This window comes from Spodoptera frugiperda, chromosome 29 (genome assembly GCF_023101765.2).
Source record: "Spodoptera frugiperda isolate SF20-4 chromosome 29, AGI-APGP_CSIRO_Sfru_2.0, whole genome shotgun sequence".
NCBI lineage: Eukaryota > Metazoa > Arthropoda > Insecta > Lepidoptera > Noctuidae > Spodoptera > Spodoptera frugiperda.
In genome coordinates, this window is record NC_064240.1 from 11973291 (window position 1) to 11990495 (window position 17205).

The following is a 17205-nucleotide window of genomic DNA, read 5'->3' on the forward strand; positions in this document are numbered from 1 at the left end:
CATTGTAAAATTATTACATGTCGACAGGCGTCATTTCACGGTCTCACAGGCAGGTGAAAGCAACACTTGCATTGTATTTCGCCGTATTACTGCGATTTGACTGCACGGTTGGTGCGGTGGCTGGGCAACTGGCTGCCGCGCAACGGGTAGCGGGTTCGATTCCTGCACGGAGCAACTCTTTGTGTGACCCACAAATTGTTTTTTCGGGTCTGGGTGTCATGTGTATGTGAACTTGTATGTTTGTAAACGCACCCACGATACGGAAGAAAATCCTAGTGGTCCAACGTAATTAAAAAAAAAAATTAAAAAAAAAATGAAGATTACCGCATAGGGCTGGTTCTATATACAACTCATCTGGTGTTGTGTCCATGAATGGCGCCGAGTGCTTACACCGGTATCTGGTGATCCGTGTGCTCATTTGCCGTCCTACTTAGGATGATTTTCAACTAAATATGTGTTATGTAGATATGGCTACGAAAATATAGCTAAGCAGAAAAACTATATTTCTGCTTCCATTGATACTAAGCTATGTAGCTATGTGAGGAAGATGCGCAGGTTGTGTATATACCTCCCTGTCTGTATACCAAATTTCATCAATATCCGTTCAGTAGTTTCAGTAGTTTCAGCGTGATTGACGGACAAACATCTAAACAAACAGACTTAAACATTATATTATATTATATTATTATTTTACTGAATAGATAATAACCTCGTCATATCTATAAATAGTGTGATTGTTGCACCGGCTAGTCTTATCGGAAGCGAATTTTTTATAAAGAAATTACTTTTGTTTTTGTACTTACTTACCTATCACATAAGGTGCATTATTCCGTGAACGTAGGATTATGTTTCAAATCACATATTAAAGACAAAGGAATTTTTTTCAGCACCTATATAATAGGGGCAAATAAACAAACTAAGCAATTTGAGGTAAGCAATAAGCGCCGCCCACGATTCGCATCGCATTCGTAACACCAAAATAAATTGCAAGAGTGCTACAAGTCTGTAAATAAAAAAAAAAAAATTAGGTCACGTAAGGAGCCCGTGTAATTGGAAGCAAATTGGAACTATTACTGCACAAAACAGTTTCAGACCATCTGTTATGACCATTTTCAATATACAAAATCCCGATTAGGCACATTTGCCCAACCAAGATATCACGTGTGGGAGAGTTATGCTTTGGCACGAATGGGCCGGTTTGACCGGAAAGATACCACGGCCTCACAGAAAACCGACGTGAAACAACGCTTGCTTACCATTAGGTGATTACTGGATTATTCCATAAATGCACACCCTGGCTTTCCAACAGTCATACTTTCGACGACACGACTAATTAAGCATTGTAACACACAAAGACGAAAATATGACTACATAGCCTTTTTAAATTATCACAAAATTCGCTAACTCCTAAAAACAAAATGATACTTAAAAGAAAATTCTCGACTATGTGGGTCGTGGGGAATAATAGTGATATTATGCGCAGATTCACAAAGAGAGTGTGCCGAGCTTTCACTTTGATGTCGGTAAAAGTTAAGTGTCATTATCACATTCATATTGTAGAGTAAGACATATTTTGTTTGAATACCAACGCGATGTGGTACGTATATTTGATATCACTGTGTTTGAAAAAGGATTTATTTGTTATGTTTTTGTAGAATTTGCTCTATATTAGGTTATTTTTCTGTTGTGGGTGGGTTTGAATACACTATATTTTTATTGAAAACTGCTATTAAAGAAATGTTTGTTATTTTATGCCTTTTACTCCTTACTAAGTAATTGTTAGTAATTGTTGTGGTGTGGTGGCCCGAAGGTTTAAGACGCCCGCTTCTCATGCTTGAGAGTGCGAGTTCAAAACCTAATTCTAATGGCCAGCACCAATGTGACATTTTCAGAATTATATTGTACTTTCTAAGGATTAAGCGTGTAAAATATAACATTGTGCAATTATTTGTCAAAAAAATTGGGTAGCAACTTCAATGTCATTATTATCAAAATCACGACCATTTTCCTCATAAACAAGCAATTGGTTATCTTGAACAACGGATTGCAATTTTGCATCGGCGAAGATAAAGAACAAAATTCTAAAAATAAATTCAGACTTCTGACTAAGCGTCATCCGTAGATTGGTTACAAGAGCGAGAGATGGCCAAATTCTCAAATAAGTATATTTTTATTTAGTTCTTCTTTTTTTGAAAATTCTTACGGTTACAAAGAGTTTAGAATTTTCTTTGGTATAAGATGTGTAGATGACGACTATTTTTTATTTTAATGCCGTGTTGTAGATTATTTGAAAACATTAGAAACGAATTTTTTATTTTCATACGTAAACAAATACTTTCGGAGATATATCGATTTGAAATATCGCGTAACGTCACTTCTAGGTACCCCTAACATTTTTGACAATTAAATAACTTTATAACGCCCTATGCACTATTAAAATGTTATTTTTAAACCATACATATTTGTTTCAGTGCCATCAGTTCTTGACTGATGACTTGACTGAAGGAACTTATTTAAGTTGAAAACGGTTTCCTATAATTCAAACCGTAAACTTGATAAGAACCTTAAAAAAGTCACAAAATATACTGAGTAATCGATCCTATAAATCCCATGCTCATCAGTCTAGCTTACGGCATCAAAGGGCTTCGTCCTCTCATCATCATTTTCTTTTTAATGCCTTCGAAAAAAGGTTTTTTGTAGAAAGTGTGAATTCTGAAGGAACCTTTTTTTTCTTCATTACAATTGTAACTACTGTTAAGTGTTACATAACATAACATCACGCTTTTAAATCCTCGGAGGTATACAGAAAGGTACTCTGCATACATATCTACGTAGAAATAACCTGATTTCAATTTGAATCTCATGCCTTATACTGGATCTTTTTATCGATTCTGCATACTAAACATTACTGAGAACTTAATTAAAAAACTGAAAAAAAAACAATTAGAATTTACCTGACCTTGGAATTTATTCCATGAGCTTTTGCACGTAAGTCGCACTTATAGCCAACGAAATAGAATGCGTACTACGACACTGATAAGTAATTGAAATTCTTAGGGTAATTATTAATCAATGTTTCTATAAATATAAGCTGTACCTAAACGTCTAGTAGGTAATACCCACAAAAGATTACCTACCAGACATTTAAAAACGCCATCAGCCTAATCCCTCTTGCGTATGTTGCAGTTAATTGATATTCCAAAAATACAGTATCAGATAAATAAGATTATCCTTGAAAAACATTAATCAGTCTGAATCTAGTATAAAAATTGTTATCAGTAGCGAATCGTCTGCTGCGACATTACTGTGCGTATTTAATTTTGAGACACCCAAACAGCTGATTGTGTATCATTGGTAATACTAGACTAATTAGTTACATGCAATTTATATGTATTTACCATATAACTAACTACAGCCGCGTGTTTTCACCCGTTGCTGCTTGTCGTCTTTAATCCTTTCTCAACTAAATGGGCTACGCAACACAAAAATAGTTATTTCATTATTCGACTGCACGGTTGACGCATACCTGGGCAACCGGCCGTGTAACGTGAAGCGGGTTCAATTCCCGCACGGATCTCTTTATGTGATCCACAAATTGTTGTTACGGATCTGGGTGTCATGTGCATGTGAACTTGTACATTTGTAAATGCACGCATAATACTAGGCTCACCCCCTATTACCAGGGACTTATAAAACAAATGGTGAAAAGTGGGTGTATCTTGTAAAGCGGCATTACGTCTCATAATGTGCACTTCTGCCTACCCCTTCGGGTATAAAAGGCGTGACGTTGCATGTTGTTGAGAGAAAATATTCCTGGTGCGTTAAAAAAAACTAGTAGGTTTATTTATAGAAATCGAACCCAAGTAATATTAAATTTATTCAACGTCAGCTAGCCACTTTTTTAAATAATAACTATAGGATGTTTATTTTGTATAACAAAATAATATTGAACTAATTATAGTTTCCTTTTATTGATTTAACATGATATTCATATACTTACTACGTATTAAATTAAATTATAAATTGTTGGCTGCATTTAATACGAAGTACGGCCACTGAAACTCGGGTTTATTGATATGGAAATATTTAATTAATTGAAATTTTTAACTGAAAGTTGAACATTTTTATTGTAAAAATAACTTTATTACATGGTTAAGTAGTGTTAAATTGGGTTACTGAACGAAGTAATGAACATAAATTACCTTATTATCGTATTACTGTTACTCAAAGGAACGGCGAATTTTATAATTTGTACTATCGACATGACTCTGATCTTTATTATAACTTTCGTGAGATATACTAAAGTAATTATTATGTTATCGGCTGACTCACGTAACTAGTCGAGTTCTTCGTCTTTGATTAGTGAGAAATGAAAGCCGATAACATATTTGTAATAATTAATATCTCTTTTCCAGTTGACAAGCCCTGGAGGTTATACATACATAGAAATAAATCATACACAATAAGTACATCTAACTTAACCTCACCTAACCAATAGACCTCACAGTTAATTCGCGGATAAAATTATTTTTTATTTTATTTCAAAATAGTTCCTAAACTAGAACTAAAAGTAAAATAACTTGTGTCAACAATTATATTATGTTTCAGTTTAATACCTGTATACTCTAACTGTAATTGCAAGTAGTGGCTGGTTTCAACGTTCACAGGTGAGAGCTTTAAGTCTTAAAAAACACAAAATAAAACAACTTAAAACTCGATATAAACATATTTTTTCTAAGAAAAAATATCTTTAACTTATACTTACTATAATCTACGCTATACTAAACTCCTCAGAGAATACAAGTGTTATATCACACCTAAACCAAATACTACTTCAATTAAGTAGCTTTCAAGAAGAAACTTCATTTGAACTACGAGCGAAATTATATCGCCACACGAACATTCTCAGTTCATTGCTCGTAAAGTAATCTATTTGAATCTTTTACGTTCTTTACAACATTGTATAATATTGCTCTTGTTGCCATATAAGAAGTATATAGGTGAGAACTCATAGTACAGTTATTTTCTATGTGTAGGTAATTATTTACAAATCTGCAAACATCATCATGATCAGCCGAGAGACATCCACTGCTGAACAAATATTTATTTAAATCTGCAATGAATACAATTTATTATTAAATATCTCAAAAATATTCAACCCGAATTACATTCCCAACAAGTAAGGCTTGCAACTTTACTTAACAAGTATGTGTATATTTTTGTAAAACTCATGAATAAAACCATGTATTAGGTAAATATTTTATTACAATTTATCATAAATCATCACAAGTTTATCAAACATCGAATCTTTCAATTAAAATCTCGACTGTGCCGTCTAAACGGACAATCAACGTTGCCTGTTGCGTCGTAGCTCGTAGCCCCGTAGCACCGTAGCACCGCTACGCTTCGTAGCCAGTTATCTCGCGCGCCTCAGCCTTTCCGCTCGCGTATCGCTCCGCGTCGTTCACTCAACTAACCCACTTTCTATTCGTCAGTTTCAACAGTGAATAATTTTCAAACTTCACATTCCATTTTCAAATGGATAGAGCGTTTTTTGTTTTTTCATTCAGTGGCTAGTGTTCAATTATGTATGTTATTGGAGTTAGTTCTTATCGGTAAGTTCCATTTTTGAAATATTAAAACTACATTTTGTTTTATCGTACCTTCGATAAATGAGTTTCGTTTTTAATGGTGCATAGAGGTTTTATTTTTAAATGACATTATGAAAATGTTTCAGTAAAATCTTACGTACGTGGTGAGGACATTAAAAAGTAGTTAGAGCTATTTAAATGAAGTTCTAAGTTTGAATTTCAGGTGGTTATTTTAACATTGAGTTAGAAATGGGTTTATATGTCTCACGGGACGCGTTCCTGGACAAAGTTTAAGTGGAAACTACAATCCTTCTAACATATGGAAATTATAATTTTAAACTTTCATCAGTTAGTCACCAAGGGATTGGTTAGCAAAAACGTATTAAAGTAAATTATAAGTTAACTTTATTTGTTTGGTACAAAAGAGTTTATTAACTGTTTCTTATAATAATTTATGTACTTAAAATAAATGCCATATTATTATCCTTTCATGTATCCAACACTCTATGAAGTTTAAATGTATATAACAATTTTACTTATTAAAATCGTCACTGAAAAACCATTTCATTAATTTATAAAAAAAATAACAAATACGCCTTAACAGTCAAATACACGACACATTTAATTTCGCAGAAATTAAATAACCAAAACATACTCATAAAACTATTAAATTGTCAAATTCATTAAAATATTCATACAAAAAGCATAACATGAATACGAAAATTCATAAAGAGGCTGTTTCAAGCAGTGCCTTTGTCTTTGAGGCCAAATGAGTTTTTTTTCGCAGTACATTTTAATTAATGGCAGCCTACAGCAAAGAGATCTTATGTCGAATGAACGAGCCTCTTCAAGAACACTGGCTTCTTGGAATTTCGAAATAGACATGAATTCGATATTTATTGATGACTAACTTTTTGGCTACAATCTTTTTAAGTTTTAATTACGCTTATTATTCAATATATCTAAAATAATAGAATCACAATGGTTCACACACATCACACCAACCTCCATATGAGAAGAAGTCTTTGGTCTGCTAAAGGTTTGAGCATTAATCACCAAGCTTGCTTAGCGGGTTTGCGATTTCAAACTTATAATTAAATATTATGAGTTTTCTCGTGCCCAGGTTTTCTCGTGACGTTTTCCTGCACCATTTGTCTATGGTGTCTAAATAATTTCAGAAAGTACATATTATAACTCGGAAAAAGTCACATTGGTACTTGCCGTTGGAAGGTTTCGAACTCGCAGCCTCGTGCATGAAAAGCGGACGTCTTAGACCGGGCAGCCACCTCGAAATAATCATAATAATTACCCTTCATCATTCCATCAGAGTAACGTTTTAATCTTCTTCTTCTATACAATCTTTAGTAGTCAGATAATGACATCCTCATTACTACTGAAAGCTGAAGCACAAAAATATTATTATACCTAATCATGATAATTTTAACAATCAGTAACGTATCACATGAAATTATTATTTTATTGATACCTGATATATAGATTTTAAGTAGCTATTTAAAACAGGATAAATATTCACTCAACGCCGTACTCAGTCATTAATGATTACTTAAACTATTCCTTAGTAACGATTTTGTTCCGAAAACAATAGCTAAAGACTGGGTTTAGTAACCATTAAATTACTCTGAGTACGGCAGTTAGTATTACTGCAGTAATAGTAATACATTATAAGCTGTTGCTCTAATATTTCGGTAATTTCGGTATTTCCTAAATACTATATTCCCACCGGAGCTGAAGACTTCCTAGCGGGTTCACCAGAGCCCCGGCTCGAAAAGCAGGAGTATGAACAGGGTGGGTTTTAGTCAGTAAGAGTCTGACACTCCCTCTCACCTCACTCAAGGTGGGAAAAATCATTGGATAATTTTCCCTCTCTCCAAAAAAGTACTCTATTCCCTAAAATAAGTATATTTTTAAAACATTTTGATATTTATGGCCATCTTACGTCGCCTTACGAGTGAGCTTTCTGTTTCTTATGTAAGAATACTTTATCTTTTAGGGTCGTGTGCTGAATATGCATTACATTATGTTATATGAAGACGGAACCTTGAAACGGGGTGATGTGTCAATAAAGAACTATTATGTTGTGTCTATTTTTACCAGAGATATATGCAGAAGTGTAATAATACAATATGTATTTTATTAACTTTTCAAACAGTCGGTAATGTGATACGAATTCCGAAGAAATATTCTCGTTCATAAATAAAACCTTCGAATATGAAGTTCATCTTCAACTTTTAAGAGATTTATAAAGCATACAAATATTGCTTCTCGAATAAAGAACATCATAATCTCTTTTAAATAGACTTACTGATCATCTGATCCGGAGCTTTGGACTACCTTACGGGTTTTACCGGGGCTCCGGCTCAAAAAGCAGTAGTAGGAACGGGGTGGTTTTTAGTCAGTAAGAGTCTGACACTCCCTCTCGCCTCGTCCAAGGAGGGAGAATTCATTGATTGATTTTCTCCCTTTACTGTTTATTAAATTCCATTCTGACTATTCAGTAATGAATGATCATTTCAGCCAACTGTTAATAAACAATCTTCTAAGTATAAAATCCGAAATAAAATATGGCTTACCTAATATAATATGGATAAGACAACTACTCCGTACTCACTTTGAAGTAAATCCGTACACAATAGACTTAACATGCACTTGTGTATCCGGATATGACTTTGAAGACACTTGAATAGGCTCGGTCTCAAAGAACGGCTTTATGTCATTATATGGAAGACAATGGACTAGCAATAAGTTGGTGACAATTTATTGATATGTATGTGAGAATGGGTTTACGGTTAATGTTCGTATATTGCTGCGTTGAATTGAGCCAGTGATGTTTCCTAAACCGTATTTTTGGAAGTTGATCTCTTACTGTCCCAACGGATTCTAGTATTTTATGAAGTTATGTGACTTACCATCAGGTTACTCGTCTCCTCGTTTGTCACATATTCCATAAAACACTTATACCACTAAAAACATAAAAAATGCAATATGAATCAGTCAACTCGAAGCTATGTTACCTTTCGACTTTCTATGAATAATGAGGCTTCTACTGTAGAACACAATTCATTCGCTTTGATTAACATTTTTTGTTCCGTTACCAAAATCAAAAAGTGGCAAGATCCTAATAGAATAATATTCATTCTTCATTATCCAGTTTCATAACACTTCGTTCAGAAAGCTTTGTAAGAAACCAGTCAGATTATTGTATTTCGATATTATCACTAGATGGCGCTACCATTGTCCAAGACCAGTGTATTCCAATTTCAAATTGTTCATAATTTTGTGAGTTTTTATACAAGACTGCTTTTTCTATAAGCTATGCTATGTATTACAAACGAATTGAACTGAATATTCAAGCTTCCTTGTGCGAACTGCCAGGGAGTGGAATTCTTTGCCGTAGACTGTGTTACCTGATATGTATAATCTGGGTGTCTTCAAGGCCCGAATGAATAGGTTGCTTTAGGGCAGACGTGCTTCATCGTAGGCTGCATCATCGTTTACCACCAGGCGAGATAGCGGAACAACGTCGACCCATCAAACGTAAAAAAAATGTGAACATTTTTAATAGTTCGTAGATTTTTGTAATCCGAACAGATTTTCATTGTCTTTTTTAAGTCGTTTACTTTGTATCGTTCATTGTTTCTCTCTGCTTCCTTTCATACTTTTTCTTATTTATTGTTTGGCGACTGGGATGTCGCTTAATGTTCCATTCATTTTTAGGACCCAAGTCGAAATATTTCAAGTGCTTGTGATTTTATGACAGTTTTTCAAACTCTGACACAAGAATCTCTTTAGGGTGTTGTGCAAATGTTTTCTGGAAAAACGTGTATGGAGCAAAAATTACTATGTTAACTATCATTTTGCAACTCTAAAGGATTATATTTTTCATACCCAATTACATACCAAAAATAATTATATCAAAGATTCATATACCCAATGAAACGCAAGCTATTCTACATTTTTTTTATACTACTTGGCAAAATAAACAATATTTACAGGCCGTCTGATAGCAAACCATGTTTTTCTTTTCATTTTTATTTATGAATCCCATTTCACATATCATAGGTAGTGAGACTATTACCATACAGTACAGGTATGTAATTCCTGCGTATTTCTATGAGTGAAAATGGTGAATTTTTATATAATCTCATTTCACATATCATAGGTAGTGAGACTATTACCATACAATACAGGTATGTAATTCCTGCTTATTTCTATGTGTGAAAATAGTAAAAATATATGAGCTACCATTAAAGGTGCTTCTGGTCGTGGTATAACTTTGAATAAATATTGAAAGTATATACGCTTGTTTGGTTACCGTAATGCGCGTTGTTGACGGTTGTGTGCGGACGATAGTAGTGTAAATATGAACACACTATGTTTTATACAGAGTGCTGTGTTATTATCGACATTTTATTGCAGTTATGCTGTTATATTGTTATGAATATGTCGGGTATTTTTATGTGTTGGTTAATATTTTGTTTAGATAAAACGTGTCCTTTAATTTTGTAATTATCATTATTACTTTCAACAATGAAATATGACAATATTTCAAGGTATAAATAAGATAACAGTTAATAAATAATGTCATTTAATTTCCATTTTAACTAAAAAAATATGAATTCAGTCTTCAGTTTGAACACCCTTTTAAATAATAAGGCGTTTGATATTGTCAACACTATTTGGTACTAGTTTTTGAGCGCTCTTCTAAAGTATAATACATCCGCAAGCCAAAATAATCGAAATACTATATTTTACACACTAGCACAACTCAATATCTCAGTACCAACACAAAAATAAAATATACAAATATAAACCTTCGTACTATCAACTCAAGCCTCAATTTAGCTCCTTACAAAAGTCTACGTGACTCAAGACTTAAAACAAGTGCAGCTACATCAGTGAGTCTGTTTGTACAGTTTGTTTCGACATGGTGAGACGGTGGTGCACATGATGAATAACATTGCAGACAGCTTAATGGAAACGCAAGGTACCACGGGATTACTAGTCTGTGGACTTCGTTTAAATGTGGAATACACTGCTGTGCTTGGGGAGTTGTATTCTTGATTTTTTATTTAAAATAAATAAGAATTTTGTTTTTTTTTTTTGGTCAGAGTAGGATGTGATGATTTATTTTGTGCAAGATCTTATTTACAAATATTTTATACATGTTGACGAATTTTCTACACATCTACAACCGTATATACTGCTAAACAAAGCGCTCATTGAATGATTATCTCGCTCAAAAAAGAAATAGGTATCCTTACGATGTTTTCTTTACCGTTTGTCAGTGGTGTTTAAATAATCTTAGAAAATGTCGCTTTGGTACTTTCCGTCGCGTTGTTAGATTTTGATGCCATACTCTCATGCATTAGTAGCGGGTGTGTTAAATTTCCGATCCACACGACTAGAATTTGTCAATCAAGATTCAACTGTTCAATTACCCAAATTGTTTAGCTTTCAAGAACTAACCATGGGCAGATAAAATACATAAAAACAAAGCGATAAAGTAAACCAGTTTACAGTAAAATAACCTTTGGAACTATCATCGAAGTAGACTAATTATCCCGTGGCATGTTCAAGCTTGGGATATGTACTATCTTATACTCCAATGGTGGCGCACAAGACACTCGATAGGTAAAAGATGTCCTTCAACCAACCATTCTACTGAAATATAAAACCAAAATCACATTACATAGTACACACATACAAACATAACACTAATAAACACAATTACACGAAATGCTTACAGACACCCAAACTACACAATATCGGCAATGAGTCAGCAACCTGTTACATCGGTTTATGCTTACTTTGAGGGCGTTAAACCGAAGCTAATGCATACAGTGTTATGCATTGTATTTGGAATCTATTTACGTTAGCTACAATGTATTGAATACACGTGCTATGGTATAACTTTTGATATTTTTGTATAAATAGGTTATTGTTTCTGAAACACAATAATAATCTAACGTAGTATATACGAGTAACATAAGGTGTGATTTAAATTAAGTTTTTAAATCATAAGTTAAGAAGAAGACAATAAATAGTAAGATATGAAAAAAGTAAAGTCACCCTTTATCCTCCAATCGGTAGACAGAGGACATTACGGCATATGATGCCGTTATACAAAATAACAAGAAATCACAACAAGAAAACAGTTTGGATTGATCTTCAATCGTAAAAACTCCATAACTTTGCACCTTAACCTGTAAAAAAACAAACGATTAAAACCTTATTTCTACACGGCAACTGTAGTCACCAGTGTTGCCAATCCACAAATGGTACTGGCCGTTGTTTCAACGATATTAGACGATAAATCTCGTTCTCTGGTGTTCGATTTTTAAAACGTGACTGTTGAGAGTTGGCGCGGTTTTTTTGAACAGATCGTTTCGAATTCTCGGGCTGGCTGGAAAGCAAAACGCGTTGTAACTAGCATTTTAATTACGCTTTGGTTTTCTCGCGAGATTGCAATTTCGTATTTGCTTTGTAAGACAAAATTTTATAATGGGCGATCTATTTCGTTTCATTGTTCGTTCGTTATTGTGTCAGAAGTGCTTACTTGCTCGTTTTTATTTTTATTCGTTTGATTGCTTTGGTATCTGAAGAATCAAGTTTGTTCTTTCACATTGGTTCTGGATGTGTATTTTTCAATGTAGTAGATATTTGTTACACTACATCGTTGTTAGTAATTGCCAGATACTGCAAATATCAAGAATGATAAAGCTAGAAAATATAGGGTGGCTAACGAGTATACAAAAAAGTTTCTTTGGGAAAGTTGTTTGTAATCATAAGTAAAATCACGTGTTTAAATATCATTCACTAATTTACCAATCACCTGCAATAAATCTTTACGTAGCTCCAAAAGAATATAACAGTACCAATTATGTTAAAACTTCAAGCTGTAAAATTACAATAATGGAATCCATATAAAAAATAAAATATCCAACTGACAATAGAACCACCCACTTTATACTAAAAATGTAGACAAGCACATACAACTACACAGACTACCATACTATCATATATCACTGAGAAAATACCAACTATTTTCTAGAATATCTTTTGAAAGTCCACCTCTAGAGATGTTAGAGCACTTTAGCCACGGTATAAGAACTTAGAGAGGCGCTGGTCTCATTACCTGGCCACTTAATTGGCTCCTTCCTTTCACATTTATACGGAAACCTTTTCAAATGCAATATAAATATACTCTTCTACACTGCTCGTGAGTAAATATTGAGTGGTTTATAATTTACTAACTGACTTCAATAAAAGGAGGTTGTCAGTTTGACCTGTATGTATGTTTGTGTGCGATTATCTCGCGTTTGGCTAAATCGATTTTGTTGTGGTTTTCAGTATAGTATTTTTCAGAGTAAGGAGAAAATTTTAGGATATAAAAAATGAAGACGGTAAATAAAATTGCCAGCAACATCCAGTATCAACTCAGCATAATAATATGATCATAAAAAAATAAATATACACAATTACATTTCACCTTAAAAAAATGTTTCTTTTTTAATCGCTATACTACAAATTTTATTAAATTTAATATGAATTGCAAATACACACCATTTTGTAAACTACTAAGTCATGGCAACTGGACGGTAATGCAAATCCTATTCCATAACTCGCCACAAGCAGGTTTAATTTCCCTACCCCACCAACCATATACAACAACAAACGCTCCATGTTTGTCCCAGTCCATATACAGCGTGTCTATATACACTATACAGCGTGTCCCCATCAGCGTAGCTACATGATGCAATATCCGTTCCGCCGCATCTCATCAGATAGTACCAACTCGATGACGTCACTTGTCAGATAGTCCCAGTGATGTCACTGGCAGATCCGCTTCCACTACTGCTGCTGGTGGTCTAGTATATCTGCTAAAGTTTTATAAGTAGGTAGATTAGGTATTTATAGGTTAAGAATGGGGTGGTTTTTAGTCAGTAAGAGTCTGACACTCCCTTTTGCCTTCGCTCAAGGCGAGTGAAGTCATTTAATGAATTCCCCCCTTAAAAAAGGTTTTTAAAGGAAGGAAGGTGTGTGATTAGAAGAATAAGATGAGGTATATTTATATGTTTTAATGTAAACTGGATTTCACTATTACAGTTTGAATTCCCTATAATAAGAGCTTTAAATCGAAAGAGTGATCAATATTCACACAATTGTAATGAAACATAATAACATTACATATAATATATACTATACTATATGTAGTTATGATCACGAAAACTCTGAAAACATCTTTAAAAAAAACTCCCGAACTTCCCACATATTACATTAATAGCAAAACAAAAATCCTATAAAAAGCATGTCTATCAAAGTAAAAATAAAAATATAATCTGTTCAATAGGTACTTTATATGAAACACACACTAAAGTTGGATGGTCCGAAAATGTCCGGACGTCGTCTGTTGAGATTGGTCTGTCACTCGCACAGAATAGTAATTTAAGGGCTGTCAGTTGTATCACCCTGTAATACAATTACAGGGCTATAGCTTTTGGTTATCATGTGGTGATTTTGGAGGCATTTTTTTAGGGCAAAACGTCGTGAGTAAGTACTTTATTTTGAAGTGTAATAAAAAAGGAAACTTTGTGATATCATTGACTTATAGTGCCAGTGAGATTGCTTGTGCTAGTAGTACAAAAATTTCTTCGGATTGCTTCAGGTCTGGGTGTCATGTGTTTGTGAAATTTATATTTAATGACACAGGACAAAATCGTAGTGTGGGGCCACGTCTTTTAAAAAAATACTGCTTTATAGGTAATAGACAGACAAAAGAGTAGGTAGCACAATGTTTTACATTTCTTTTATTTTCTAATAAAATTTTAAAAGCCAGATATTAATAATATATGTTGTAATGCAGGTTGATAAAAGCTAAGTGCCACATAATATTATCTCAAAATAAAAATATAATTTATCATAATATAGAACTTCGTTTTCAGTAGGCATATAAGCTATCTCAGTTGTAGGCAGTAAAATCCTGATTAATCCACAAATAAAACATTGTTGTATGACGAGAAGCTTGCCTGCCAATTCCTGAGCAAAATTTACATTATTCAACTTTCAAGTACTTCAGTATCGCAGCGAAACAGCTCAACTGTAGAGTTTAAATAAATCAAGAGAATAACTTCACTAACTTGAAAAGTTAACACCGGTGCTTATGCATTAACTAGACCGAAGCGAACCTAGTTTGGAATAGTTTTTCCGCATTGAAATTGTAACTGTGTAATTATGATACTAAGAGTGGTTTTAATTTTAATTGATATCTTGTGTATTTGACTTGAAATTATGAGTATAAGATGCCATGTTTTAGGAAATATAATATCTTATTTATTCTGTAGAATCAAAGTATATAAAATTATATATTCTGTACTCGGTAATTTTCCACGTATCTCACGTGATACGACTGGTTATTATTTTCCTTCCTTTCCTTTTGCCTACGAAGGCAAAATTGTGATAAAAGTGACTAAAATTATAAGTTTTAAAAACGAATTTCCTCTCTATATCCACTTTGAATACATAAAAACTTGTCAAAATGACCAATACTTCACCTTATAATTATTAGAGCTTTAATAAACATTTTTTTAGGTTTATTTTAAAAAATAACAGCCACTAACTTACCTTATGCACCGTTCACCCCCAAAATAGAACCAACCACATCTACGTACCCCGTATAGGTACAGGTGAGCCTAACTACCAACTTATTCCATTAAAGCTTGGCTGCAATACTGCAAGTTGACTGCACTGTACTACCGAGGGACTATAATTAACTATTGAATAGCCAATCGGGATACAACTGAGAGGGTCTTAATTTTAGATAGGTACTGTTGTGTCTTGTTGTGCAATTTGTGGTGGATATAGGATTAGATTTTCTGTCCTTTTTGTACATCTGATGAGTAAAGACTACTTTTAAGTAGCTTTAGTCACTAGTTTTAAGTAGTTTTTGTTCGTTATTTCATTAACTGCTACACTCAGAGATAATTAATGACGACTTACACTATTCCTTAGTAACGATTTTGAATTGAAAACTATTGTTAAGGACTGAGTTAAATAACCATTAAATTACTCAGAGTACGGCTGTTAATGTTACACCCTTTTTTTTTGTTATGTGAAAACATGGTTAATCTCTTTTTCTCCTAGACATATCGAACGTTGACATTAACCTGAGGCTTTTAGATGGACTAAACTAATAGTCCAGTCATTTGGTAGATAAAAGGGGGTTACCTGGAAGGTTTTCCGGGAGTTTTGAAAATTGGTGAATTTATAGATTTGGGTATGCTCTTTTCGAATTTCAACTTTGCCACCTCGTACAACCGCCGCTCGCGCCGCCATATTGAAAAAATGGCGCCTAAAAACGGTTTTTTATTAATATCTCCGTTCCGTCGTCAAAATCAATTGTTTGAAAGATAGACACTTCCAAAGTGGAAACATGAGGTCTATCGAATGTGTCCTGCCCTCTAACTTTTAAAATAAGTGAGTAAGAAAACTAAAAAAAATATATGCTGTAGATTTTTATGGAAACTTTCAAAGAAAATTGGTTTGAACGTGATATCATAATTAGTTTTTAAGAATTGAAACATTTAAAAAACACACATTGTTTGTACACGTGGTGATGCAGATGAATAATACTTTGCGGCGCTCGTACGCCAAAAACTATTGATTTTATGAAAAAGTTATCAATACATAAATTGTAGGAAATTTTTTCTAGTTTAATTTTGTAGATAAATATTTTTTCGTAAAATGCGTCGGAACGGAGATATTAATAAAATACCATTTTTAGCCGCCATTTTTTCAATATGGCGGCGCGAGCGGCGGTTGTACGAGGTGGCAAAGTTGAAATTCGAAAAGAGCATACCCAAATCTATAAATTCACCACTTTTCAAAACTCCCGGAAAACTTTCCAGGTAAAACTACCAAATGACTGGACTATAAATACTAAAACAACAATGTAAGCAAACATAATTTAATACATTTTTAAAGTACTAATCGAAATTCAAAAGGAGCGTTGTAGGTAGATTCTTTTTAACTACACAAAACAAACAATATACCTAAACTGATTCAAAAGATGCAAAACTTAAAAACATGTTTATGAAAATAATATTTTCCCTTTTAATGCAACTCAAACAGTTTAAAAAGTGAATGTTAAATATTTAAAACTAACTTCAGTGGTTTTAAATTTTTATGAGCTTGTTCAGTAGCAGCTTAAACGCTTCAGGACGACGGCGACGCCAAGATTCACTTTTTATGCAAATGATTTTTGAAAGGAATAGAAATTTTAATATAATATTGTATTATCTTTCATGGTCTTTGTCTGTTTTTGTATCATTTGTTCGTTGCACTTGAGATAGCAAGTTAATTCCAGTGTTTACTAAGAATTATGTATTGATTAAAAAAATATTCATGATAGCAAAGTATCTGAAATTATACGTGGTATTTGGTAATACGACTGCCTCGTTGGTCGAGAGGTCGCAAGTGCGACTGCTACATAACAGGTCTCAAGGTCGATTCTCGGGTCGGTCTAAGTATTACTGGGCTATTACTGTTTTTCGAAAATTTCTCATTAGTAGCACGGAGTCTGGAATTGTAACCAGTA

At 33.5% G+C, this 17205-nt stretch overlaps 1 protein-coding gene across 2 annotated transcripts in view; it reads left to right on the forward strand.

Moving 5' to 3' along the window:
• The first annotated feature begins 5394 nt into the window (after positions 1-5394).
• Positions 5395-17205, forward strand: part of LOC118268596 (probable muscarinic acetylcholine receptor gar-1) — a 36963-nt gene continuing 25152 nt past the window's right edge. For both annotated transcript variants that reach the window (XM_035583138.2, XM_050706378.1), the window contains exon 1: positions 5395-5615. The gene's annotated coding sequence lies outside the window, so the exon portion shown is untranslated. The remainder of the gene's footprint in view (positions 5616-17205) is intronic.